A 13,047-nucleotide genomic window follows, 5' to 3' on the forward strand; every position below is an offset into this window, starting at 1 on the left:
CGGGCCCAGGAGAGGCGTAAGGCTTTGTGTCGTGCAGTCATCAAGGGCATACGAGTGGGCCTTCGGCTCCGAAAGCCCATATCGATAACATTTTGTTGAATGGCTTGCACGCTGAAATCTGTTGATGGCCCAGCACTGAAATCTGCATGAATTTGCGCAAGGGTTGCACTTCTGTCACGTTGAACGATTCTCCTCAATCGTCCTTCTTGCAGGATATTTTTCCGGCTGCAGTGATCCGGAGATTTGATGTTTTGCCGGATTCCTGATATTCACGGTACACTCGTGAAATTGTCGTTGGGGAAAATCCCCACTTCATCGCTACCTCGGAGACGCTGTGTCCCATCGCTTGTGCGCCGACTATAATACCACGTCCAAACTCACTTATATCTTGATAATCTGCCATTGTAGCAGCAGTAACCAATCTAAGAACAGAACCAGACACTTGTTGTCTTACATAGGCGTTGCCGACAGCAGCGCCGTTTAAGCCTGTTTACATATCTCTGTGTCTGAATACACATGCCTATACCAGTTTCTTTGGCGCTTCAGTGTGCGTAAGAAGCAGAATTAGTTATTTTAACAGAAGACAAACAATTTTAATCAATCCCAACTCATACGCAGCCACATAGAACAATTGTAAATGATGTATTAAAATGATTTCTGAAAATAGTCTCTCCTTCGGTTTTAAGGAAGCACAGCATATGCGATTGTGCACATGAAAGAACATCAGTTACGGCATGAGCAGGAGTTATTCATCAAAGCAGAATATTTAAAATGTTTGGGCGTACATCTTAGAGCTTCTTGAACAACTCAGCTTATCTGCTTTTCACTTAATGTTACCGTAAGCCTTGCAGAGAGACAAATCTTCAAAATTAACATAGTTTTTTTTTCATTCGACTACGCCATATCGAATTGTTTTCTAGAATAATTCATCTTTAAGAAGAAGTATTCATTACACAATAGCGTGCCATAAGAATAATATGTGGTGGTCATTCACCAATTCAGAAGGAACAACGATAACGACAGCTGTACTACCAGAAAAAAGTTGCCTTCAATACTCGTCATGAAAACTGATTTGAGCTCAGAAGGAGGTGAATAATGCTACCAAAATCTCTGATCACTTTCCCAGTGGTATTAAATTCCTGGCATCCAGCAAAGCTAAATTCGAAAGTAAGCATCAGGACAAATTCATTTATTTCATAGGACAATTCTTATGTAGAAATTTGTATCTTATTTGGTACAAAAATATTACAAACTTATTTGCTTGATTAAACTAAATATAGTTTTGCTACTTGAACTTAAATAGAAGTTGTAAGCATTAACAACGAGTCAAGTTCATATTCTGTAGACTGACTCCCTCCACTTCATTACGATATACTACACAAAATGACCCATGAAACATGCAACTAACTAGCTAAATGGAAAACGACAGAGTAAGTTAAAAGCTACGCCTGGTACTTTACCTTTGAAGAGGAAAACGTGTGAACCCTTCAGCGAGTTTTCTTTTCTCCAGTTATAAGTTTTGGTACTAATAATCCACATAACATAGAATAGTGTCATGGGGATAGTAACCGTACGAGAATTGACAGCAGCGACTGCTCGATTCAGCGGAAGAATTACCGTCCCAGAAGAATAACAATCTCACAGAGCGCTATGGTCCTTCAAAGCCGTCTCTTTAACTGCACATAGCCTCTCCCCAGACTCATCTACTGAATTCTTAACGTCTCTTCACATAACAGACCACTTAATGTGACTCCAACGGCGCACTGAACGCTTGTGCCGTTCTCTCGTTTCTTGTTACGCAATGTTTGAACCATGCAATGTCACAGGTGTGACCTTCGCGTGCGGGGAAAAGCACACTAATTATAAGTGTTTTTTTTTTTTTTTTTTCTTCGAGGACGAAATCTGGACTCCCTGCTCTTAGCTATTAAAGCAAGACGTAAAGAGGTAATGGAGAGGTATGAATGACAGGTAGTGAATCTGACCGACCAGCCTACAAGCATACGTCGAGCATGTGAATGTTACTGTCAAAAAATCGGGTCATTCCAACGACGGTTGATAAATCCATTCGCAACCAGTCTTTCATGTCAACTGGAACTAGTTTCATTGCTGCGTTTTAGGTCCCAGCAGTGATCAACGATCATTTGGCGTTGTCAGGATATCAGAATCTGTATGCGGATGCAACGGTAAGCAACAGCCGGTCCTGAAGCACAGGATGTCCGTTCCCCAGCCACACAGAAGCCATTATTTAAGACTGAAACATCCGGGCAGATTAAAACTGTGTGCCGGATCGCGACTCGAACTCAGGACCTTTGGCTTTCGCGAGCAAGTGCTATACCCGACTGACTATTCATAAACCAATCTGCAAGCCATTCAATGATAAAATATGAAATGCAAGCACTATATGATAATTAAAAGCGAAAACTGAGAAGGGTAAATGTATGTGATGATAAAAGCCAAATCGTTCCTGTAATTTTAGGTCTACAAATAAGCCGTTTATGAGGTAAGTGAAAAAGTGTGATTACTAGCCTTTAATACGAAATACACTGAAGCGACAAAGAAACTGGTATAGCCAAGTGTATTCAAATACAAAGATATGTAAACAGCCAGAATAGGGCGCTGCTGTCGGCAACGCCTATATGAGGTAAAAGTGTCTGTCGCAGTTCTTAGATCGGTCACCGCTGCTACAGTGGTAGGTTACCAAGATTTAAGTGAGTTTAAACGTGGCGTTACAGTCGGTACACGAGCGATGGGACGTACCATCTCCGAGGTAGCGATGAAGTGAGGATTTTCCTGTGCGACCATCTCACGAGTGTACCATGAAAATCATGAATCCGGTAAAACATCACATCTCCGACATCGCTGAGGTGGGAAAACGATCCTCAAGAACAGGACCAACGACGACTGAAGAGACTCGTTCAACGAGACAGAAGTGCAACCCTTCCGCAGATTTTTGCAGATTTCCATGCTGGGACATCAACAAGTGTCAGCGCGCGAACAATTTAATGAAACATCATCAATATGGGCTTTCGGAGCCGAAGGCACACTCGTGTACCCTTCATGACTGCACGACATAAAACCATACGCCTCGCCTGGGCCCGTCAGCACCCACAATGGACTGTTGACGACTGGAAACATGTTGCCTGGTCGCACGAGTCTCGTTTCAAACTGGATCGAGCGGATGGACGTGTACGGGCACGGAGATAACCTCATGGATTCATGGACCCTGCATATCAGTAGGGGACTGTTCAATGTGGTGGAGGCTCTTTAACGGTGTGAGGCGTATGCAGTTGGAGTGATATGGGTCCCGTGATACGTCTACATACGATTCTGACAAGTGACACGTACGTAAGCCACCTGTCTGATCACCTGCATCCATTCATTTCCGTTGTGCATTCCGACGAACTTGGGAAATTCCAATTGGACAATTGGACCCCACACGTCCGGAATTGCTATAGAGTGGCTCCAGGAACACACTTCCGCTGGCCACCAGACTTCCCAGACACGTACATTATTGAGCATATCTGGGATGCCTTGCAACGTGCTGTTCAGAGGAGATCTCCACCCCTTTGCACTCTTTATGGAGAGGCCTGCATAATTCATGGTGTCAATTCCCTCCAGCACTGCTTCAGACATTAGTCGAGTCCATGCCACGTCGTGTTGCGGTAGCTCTGCAGGCTCGCTGGGAGCTTCACGATATTAGTCAAGTGTAATAGTTTCTTTGGATCTTCATTGTATTTCATAGTTAATAAACCTAGTTTTACATGTGAACTTGTCGATTAAGTCGTCGACTTACCTATCCCATTCACACACAAAACTTTACTACTGCCAGTATCTTTGGCCTGCCTTCCAAATTTCACGGAAACTCTCCTGCACTTCTTACGGGACTAGAAAACCTCGAAGAAGCATATAACGTACGAATAACCACTACCTAGATGTTTGTTTCTATAATGAATCTTTCACTCTACAGCCGGCCGCTGTGGCCGGCGGTTCTAGGCGCTTCAGTCCGGAACCACGCAGGTTCGAATCCTGCCACGGGCATGGATGTGTGTAATGTCCTTAGGTTAGTTAGGTTTATGTAGTTCTAAGTCTTGGGGCTGATGACGTCAGAAGTTAAGTCCCATAGTGCTTAGAGCCATTATATTATTTCACTCTACAGCGGTGTCTGCGCGGATTTGAAACTTTCTGGAGAACTAAAACAATGTTCCGTCCGGAATTCGAACACGGGACCTATGCTTTTAGTGTTTACGTGCCTTACCAGTTGAGTTTGTGGTGGTCCTTCTACACTTGCGGCGCTTACTATACTTGGGTAGCATGTATTTTATCGACCAATGGGCCCACCATAACCTATGCACATCGAGTACGAATTATAGACGCAGGGAGATGATACGCAATAAAGGGGCTTGGACAAATTCTCGTACAACTGCAGTCGAATAACAGCGTCAAGCTCTGAATTATATGAAATATAACTGCATACTGAGGGCCGAAGGGCGATAGCACCTATAGCTATTACCGTCGAAAGTAGTCCAAAATAACTAAATAACAGACTTCCACGCAGTAAACAGCTTGCCACTGTCACAGAAAAGACCTTTCATCTCCCTATTAAAAACGTCCAAGACCAGTTCTGTGCCCAGACAGCTAGGAACTCATCCCATAATTTCATCTAAATACTTTTCTAAATTCAAAGTATCAGTCACAGTCAAAGTTAATTTAAATACACATCACCATATTTTCTCGTATTTATACATCAATGTGCAGCTACTGTTCTATAACTTGAATCGACTCCCAAGTTACAGTTACGTCCATTAAAAATCGGTTCGATCTTGGCAAATATACCTTTACAAGACCAAGTGCAGTACAGGACTCTCCTATTTTACAATATTTTAAATAAACTCAGTCTATGACCCGTGACGTCGTTCTCTTTGACGGCTGCCTTATTCGCGCCTCGTCATCAGTAGGGACAGGTAAAAATCGTTTTATTTTATGGCCAAAGTCGGTATTAGTTTTCGCCCAATTCGTTTTTATATTTTACCAAGTGCGGTGTTATTTTTTGCCAGATTCATCGTTATTTTTGCTAAATTATTTGTTATTTTTGCCCGATGTGTTGTTATTTTGCCAGTTTCACTGGTTTTTCTTGCAAATTCGGTATTATTTTTTGCGAAATTCAGTGTTTTGTCAAATGTGTTACTCCTTACACCGAGTATAGAGTTATTTTTTTTGCCAAGTTCGATGATTTTTTTGTAAATTCATTGATTTTTTTGGTAAATTTATTGCTTTTGCCAAATTCTGTATTTTTTTCCGTATTCGGTGTATTTATTTCTAAAGTCAGTGCTGTATTTTTACGAATTTGGATGTTACTGGCTGTCAAAATTCTGTGTTATTTTTGCCAAAGTCTGTGTTTTTATCAAATTCAGTGCTTACTGAACAATTCGTTGCTGCTTTTGGAAAATTGGGAGACGTGCTTTTGCCAAAATGGACAGTGTGTTTTTGCCAAATTCGATGTTTTTTGTCCAATTCGGTGATATTTTTGGCCAAATTGTGGCAAAATCGGTGATTTTCTTAAAATTTGGTTTTTCTTTTTGCCAAATTCGGTGTTACTTTCGTGATTACATCAAAATGAACCATTATTTTAAGGCTATACATGAACATCAGCTTGAGGATATTAGTGGACAAAATGCAGTTTTAACATTCAAAAATTATTAGTTACGATTATTAGTAAACTGCCGTCCTCAAAATGATTTACATTTTTATACGGCGAAATTACAACTTGTACGATATCTGTTGAAAATCGCCAATTTCACGTAATTTCGCTAAAAGTCGATAATTTCTCGTTACCGATTTCACGAATTTTTCCTGTCCCCAGTCATCGGTTGCCCATTGTTCCATTGTTAAGGACTGTTCCACCAGTTGAAGTGCACACTGCGCCACCGAGTTATTTACATCGCTCTTTCTGCAAGTTATCTACAGGAATTCCTCCGATTATGGACCCTGGCTGTCTATCAGCTGCCTCTATATTAAACAATATTTTCAGACAATTAGACCGATAGGTTGCCCAGTAAAGTAAAATAATACGGTCAGTTTAAGCTGACCATGCTACCTGGACACCACTTCACAGTGTCCTTTCTTCCTGGTATGCTAGTCCCACAAAACACGGAAAAGAACTCTTGTGAAGTTTGGAGCGTTGCGACGAGGTACAGGCTGAATTAAAGCTATGACGGCATTTCGTGAGTCATGCCTGGGTATCTCAGTCGGTAACATCAGTTGCCCGCGAAAAGCAAAGGTTTCGTGATGGAGTGCCAGTCCGGCTCACAGCTTAAGTCTAGCAGGAAGTTTCAAATCGCGCACACTCCGAGCCAGAGCGCAAGATACATTCTGGACTGGTTTCCTTTGCCTGGAGAAATACTGTCATATGCAACTGTTCCTAGCGTTCACTAGCTACACTCTACTCAGTTTTTACACGTTTCCATTGCGTGCCGGATTTTTCCAGATTGACGAAGATTTGATGTTAGAGGTGCAACCGTGCCTGTAACTTCAGAATGCTGACGTTTACAACCAAAGTCTCCGATAAGTCATCCACAGTTGGAAAAAATGTATCGAATCAAAGGATGAATTACGCTATCGCATCACAAGTGTCCGGGAACCTCAACACAATGAATTGACCACTAATATCACGACAGGCTGACCAGCCAATATAGCAAGAGGTGGGGATTATTGTGTTGACAGTAGAAAAGTAGTTACAGCACAAAGACTCGGTCAGAGTGCTTAGTGACTTCGATCGTGGACTAGATACTGGATGGCACCTGAGTAAAAAATTAATCAGGGGCAGTTTATCCAATATAAAGCTGCCCAAATGGACTCCATTAGTACAAATAATAATAATAATAATAATAATAATGATACTTTTCCCCCTTCATGGTTGCTATCAGTTTCAAAACAAATACGACAAAATGGCTACTTGTCATTTTATTTCAGAAAATTAGTTCATACATCGTTCTGAAGTGCTGCTCCGTTGTATCATTTCAGAGAACCCATTGTCACTTCCATGGTATTTCATATAGGACGCGAAGTTAAAATGTGAAACTGCAATGTGCAGGAGTGACTCGGCAACTCGGTGCATATCAGAAGCCTACACAAGCTCAGCCAACCACACATTAGTAGCTCCATCGGGTGCTGTTATTGGAGCTCGTAAAGTAACGCCCTCAAACGCCGGCGCTACTTTGTAGTGACGGTGTCGCTTTCACGCTAGATCTGAAGTCGCCGACGAGAGCCGTCTAGACATAGGAATCTTCTGGAGGCGGCTCGGAGCTATCCGGTTGCGTCCGGTTGTAAGGTAAGGTCACCGTGGAGGGGCGGGGCGGGAGAAAGTTGGAAGCAGCTCCAGCCACGCAGGCAGCTCCAGTGATTCAGCCAGCCGCCGCGCCTGGAGACGTGGAGTCTCGCCGTCAGCCTCGCACCGCGCCGCAAGAACAAGTTCCTGACTCAGTGTCCGCGTGTGTAACTAGGTTGTGCCTCAGAGATCTCACATCCACCGTAAGACGGGTAGTCAAAGTGTTCACCACTATCTACAAAAATTAAACTGCTGCCATAAGCCTTGGGTAGTGGTGTAAGTACAGGGTTATTACAAATGATTGAAGCGATTTCACAGCTCTACAATAACTTTATTATTTGAGATATTTTCACAATGCTTTGCACACACATACAAAAACTCAAAAAGCTTTTTAGGCATTAACAAATGTTCGATATGTGCCCCTTTAGTGATTCGGCAGACATCAAGCCGATAATCAAGTTCCTCCCACACTCGGCGCAGCATGTCCCCATCAATAAGTTCGAATGCATAGTTGATGCGAGCTCGCAGTTCTGGCCTTTTCCGTAAGATTTTCCAAACCGTCGGCTGTGGTACGTTTAGCCCCCTGCTTGCTTTATTTGTCGACTTCCGCGGGCTACGCGTGAAACTTGTCCGCACGCGTTCAACCGTTTCTTCGCTCACTGCAGGCCGACCCGTTGATTTCCCCTTACAGAGGCATCCAGAAGCTTTAAACTGCGCATACCATCGCCGAATGGAGTTAGCAGTTGGTGGATCTTTGTTGAACTTCGTCCTGAAGTGTCGTTGCACTGTTATGACTGACTGATGTGAGTGCATTTCAAGCACGACATACGCTTTCTCGGCTCCTGTCGCCATTTTGTCTCACTGCGCTCTCGAGCGCTCTGGCGACAGAAACCTGAAGTGCGGCTTCAGCCGAACAAAACTTTATGAGTTTTTCTACGTATCTGTAGTGTGTCGTGACCATATGTCAATGAATGGAGCTACAGTGAATTTATGAAATCGCTTCAATCATTTGTAATAGCCCTGTACTTCTCTGCATCCCATCAAAAGTGTCTGGACATCTATAAATGGACATTAACATGTGTGCACCCTTCGCCTTATGGCTACGTGACCTCTGATGGCCACACTTTCAGGAGGAATGGAAGTCCGTTCCTCGTCGAGAGCCTAAACCAGAGGAGGTAGAGATGTGTGATTCTGGAATCCTGAACGAAATCGACGTTCCATCTCGTGCCAGAAGTGTTTCTTTGGCTTCAGGTTGGGACTCGGGCAAAGCTAGTACATTTCAGGAATGTTATTGCCCACAAACCATTGCTTCAAAGATGCTGCTGTGTAACAGGGTGCATTGGCATGTTGATGAAAACAAGCATCGTCGGCGAAATATTGGTCTACCGCACGAAGTACACAATTAATTGCAGCTGTGCTGGTTAAATTTAGGAACCGTGGCGGTGTGGAACAATAATCTGTATTTTTCTGCTACCAGCTCCGCCAGTGCACTAACGATGCAGACGAAGCTTTCGGATGTCAAAAACCACGAGTGAACAGTCGACACATAAAAAGCATATCACCCCTTAATCACCTCATAACAACTGACGAGAAACTATCTGCATCCTGCACAGGTTGTGGTATCACAGCTGTACATCAGCAGAAGCCAATGCTGAACGTCAATTTATGGCCGGCCACTGCCCAGCCCCTTCCCCCACCCCCTTTCCAAATACCCCTACAGCCAATCCAGTAGCAGAACAAGTGATCAAAATAGTTCTAGGTTAACTTCGACTAAGACATGTCAGCTTTAAGTAACATCAGTTTTGGCCGTGCGGTTAGAGGCGCGCAGCCCCTCCCGCGGGAGGTTCGAGACCTCTCTCGGGCGTGGATGTGTGTGTTGTTCTTATCATAAGTTAGTTTAAGTTAGTTCAAGTAGTATGTAAGTCTAGGGATCGATGACCTCAGCATTTTGGTACCTTAGAAATTCACACACATTTGAACATATGTTTGCATAAGCACCTGATGATAAACAAAACATTATCGAAAGGCGTTGCAACATGTTAAATTAAACATAAAATAAATAAATATGCCTAGTAGCAGGAAAATGCAAATAAGCAGCACACAACGCCAAAAAAGTGTGTTCCCCTCCATCACGTAGAGCAATAAGAAGATTAGACCCTAACCTCAAAAAACATCTCCGTACCGTAACACCATCTCCTCGATACCTCACACCATCTCCTCGATACCTCACTGTTGGCACTTGACGTGATGACAGGTAACGTTCTCCATGCATTCACCGAACCCAACTCTTCTATTGAATTTGTACAGGGTATAGTGTGATCCATCTTGGTACACGCTGCCGTTGTAAGGTTGCCTGGGAGTGGACGGAGCGAGCCAAATAACGGCTGAACATCATTCGTATCAAGCCACCCATAACCTCGACAAGAGATTTTGGTAGTTTGCTGCTCTGTTTGCCGTTACGAGGAATCAAAGTTGGTTGATAAAATGTTGGTACCACACCATGACAGTCCCAAAAACACATAGTATCAAATAGCCTGATGAACGATGCGTTTTCAGTGTTTTGGCTATAGTGAGTCCATGTTTCCACCAAGCACACCGCCCTGGTGATGATGCGCCAAAAGTACGAGTGGCTGTCAGAAAGTAATGCCCACTAATTTTTTATTTTTATTTTGCAAGGAAAGTAAGTGCCATGTACAGGATGTTCGAAAATTCACTTTACAAACTTCTGGTGCCTGTTGAGGGGAGTGAGTATATAATATTTTGAATAGGAACCGATATTTTGTAAAATTATTCCTTTTAATAAATTTTAGCTTTAAATATATCATACTCTATATAAAATTATACGAAAGTTTTCAGAAAATCAACTGAGACAATACTGGCCTGTCCAAAATTCGAAAAATAATACTGGTATCGACAACTATTGTTGAGGAGAGGAGGATGGCCCGTTACAAGTAGCTGGCGCACAGAATTTTTCAAGACATCCGCGTCTTCAGAGTGATACCCGGGTGAGCTTCTCTGAGCCGGGGAAGAGCTGGATGATCACGGATAATTTGGTCGACATGCTGGCTGTTGTGTGAAATCTCTGCCACCGCCCGCTCTGCGTTGTATCAGCCAACTATTTCGTCCCTTCAGCATCTCTACAGAGACGAACTCATCGGCTAACAGTGCTACCGTCCATCATAGCATCTCCGTACACTTTTATCAACCTTTTCTGTATTCGATTGGGCGTTTCGTCTTCTGCAGTAAGGAATTCAGCCACAGATCTCAGTTTATACGTACATCAATGACGGCCATTTTCTGATCTTATAAAGTGCTGCCATGTGTAACTAGGGCTGGCCGTAGAAGAAGGTTTGGAGAAGTGTGTAAAATTCATGATAACTGCTTTACCAACTTGGAGGCCAAGAAAGTGGACATTACTTAACGAAAGGCACTCATTATTGTCTAGAGTGGCGAGACACAGCTGCGACGTTTCCACTGATGCCTGAGTGCGGAAAATTTTTTGAAGCCGGCGGCGACCTTTGTCATTTAAAAATGTCGTGCATGATGTTGAAAACTGATACATGATAGCTTTTCCACTTTTTCCAAGATCTCTTCGACTGCGATACGCCGTTCTTAGAGCACTGAGGCCTCCTCCTGCGATTGTCTGTTCTACACAAAGAAATGGTCTGCCACGTCGTTGTTCATCGCTGTTCCCCTTCCATTTTGTTTCGGCTCCTCTGGCGACTTATTACAGCACCGAGCCGTGGAGATTTCAGTGTGGCAAAGGGCTGCAGATAAGTAGCGCTACCTGCAAACAAATGAAAACTTAATCACGTCACATTTTCACCAGGTGCTACTTAAAACTTTGAATGACCATCGTACTATCATATCCGCTTCTAAAACCACAAAGTCGCGTCTCTTTATCCGAAGTTATAACACAAAGCTCAATTAGAAAAAAATTCGGACACATTTAACCGTCAATGATGAGATGCGGTAAAGTACAGTTCCTGGTTTATATGCCAAACGCAGCTCTACATAATAAGACTTATCGGAATGGATCAACACTCGCGATTAACATGTATTTGTAATTGGCGTTACAAAGAGTCGGGGGGTATATTCCATGTGCCAGCCAATCGCATTTCTTTCTCGAGCCCCAACCGCAAGCTATGTTTCCTGTTTTGTAGGTGCACGCAGAGTCTTCTGAAGCGTGACTGTTCGCTCATTGGCAACAGTTTTTTCCCTCGAGAAATGAGGTAAAACTGACGTTATGAAAACACGAGGAAGCAATCTGAGTGAAGTGTTGCCGCTGTTCTCAGAATTACACCGCAGAGGCGCAAGTCAGGGAAAATGTGTTCCCAGAACCTCGCTTCCACCATCATACACGGAAAATTCACCTGTCTTCCAGTTTGGAGGCAACGCAGTAAATTCATTATATTTCATATCACAACTGGTATTTTTTAGGTCCCATTCCGTTGCATCGTCAGCCCAGTGAGTAATAATAATAGGATATTCTTCGATAAAAAGCAACCATGCTCGCTGAAGAAACAACTCGATTAATTACAAATAGCCCAAATACCTCTGGAATGAATTTTCACTCTGGAATGGAGTGTGTGCTGACATGTAACTTCCTGGCAGATTGAAACTGTGGCCTGGGCCGAGACCCAACAAGCGACCGCCGCATTTCACGGACACGTGCTCTACCGGCCGAGCTACCCAAACGCGACTCACGTTCCGGCCTCACAGATGTACTTCACCTAGTACGTCATCTCCTACTTCCCAAAATTCGCACAAGTTCTCCTGCATATCTTGCGGGGCTAGGACTCGATGAAGAAACGATATAGTGGTGACATGGCTTAGCCATATCATGGAGGATTGTTTCCGGAATGAATTTTCACTCTCTACTGAAGTGTGCGATGATATGAAATTTCCTCTTACATTAAATCTGCATGATATTCAATGCGCACACCGCTGCAGATTGAAAATTCATTCTGTAAACAATCCCCCAAGCTATAGTTAAGCCATGTCTCCGCAGTCCTTTCATTCACGAGTGCTAGTCTCGCAAGGTTGCGAGAGAACGGCAGGAGATGGAACACTGACGGAACTAATATTGTGAGGCTGAATCGTATGTCATGCTTGGGTAGCTCAGTCGACAGGCGCGGTAGCTCAATGAATATCTCTCTCAAAAGTCCAAGGTTCGACTCCCACCCAGATCAAGGTTTAAGATGAATCCAGGAATGGTAGTTTTGAAAAGGACGCAGTCGACTTTGTGTCCCATCCTTCTCCTTTCCGAGACTGTGGCCCATCTCTAATGACAACGTCATCGATGTGTAGTTAAATTATTATCAAGTTGCCATCCTTTCTTCTTCTAAACAGGGAAGAACTTTAACGCAAATAAAAATCACTGCGAAATTATTTCCAGTTTGAAGTAAAGTATTCAAGTGTCCAAGCAATAAACAAATTATAACGTTTTATTCCTTTAGTTTGAAATACTGTAATGTAATTCTGTTGCGGAAAATTGACTCAAGTCACAGACTGGCAGATGGGCGATGATAACACTCTGTAGTCTGGCGCACTGTCCCTATCGTATTTCTTCGTATCCTTTTTCACAAGCTACCGATGGACATGTACTACAGAAGAAAGAGGTTTGTTATGCCTATAATAATGCGAAATGAGTAGTCATCTTACGAACTAAAAGAGCACGTTGTATGTAATCTTCAGATGATTTATGAACTTGTCATAGCACA

This window comes from Schistocerca americana, chromosome 3, assembly GCF_021461395.2.
Source record: "Schistocerca americana isolate TAMUIC-IGC-003095 chromosome 3, iqSchAmer2.1, whole genome shotgun sequence".
NCBI lineage: Eukaryota > Metazoa > Arthropoda > Insecta > Orthoptera > Acrididae > Schistocerca > Schistocerca americana.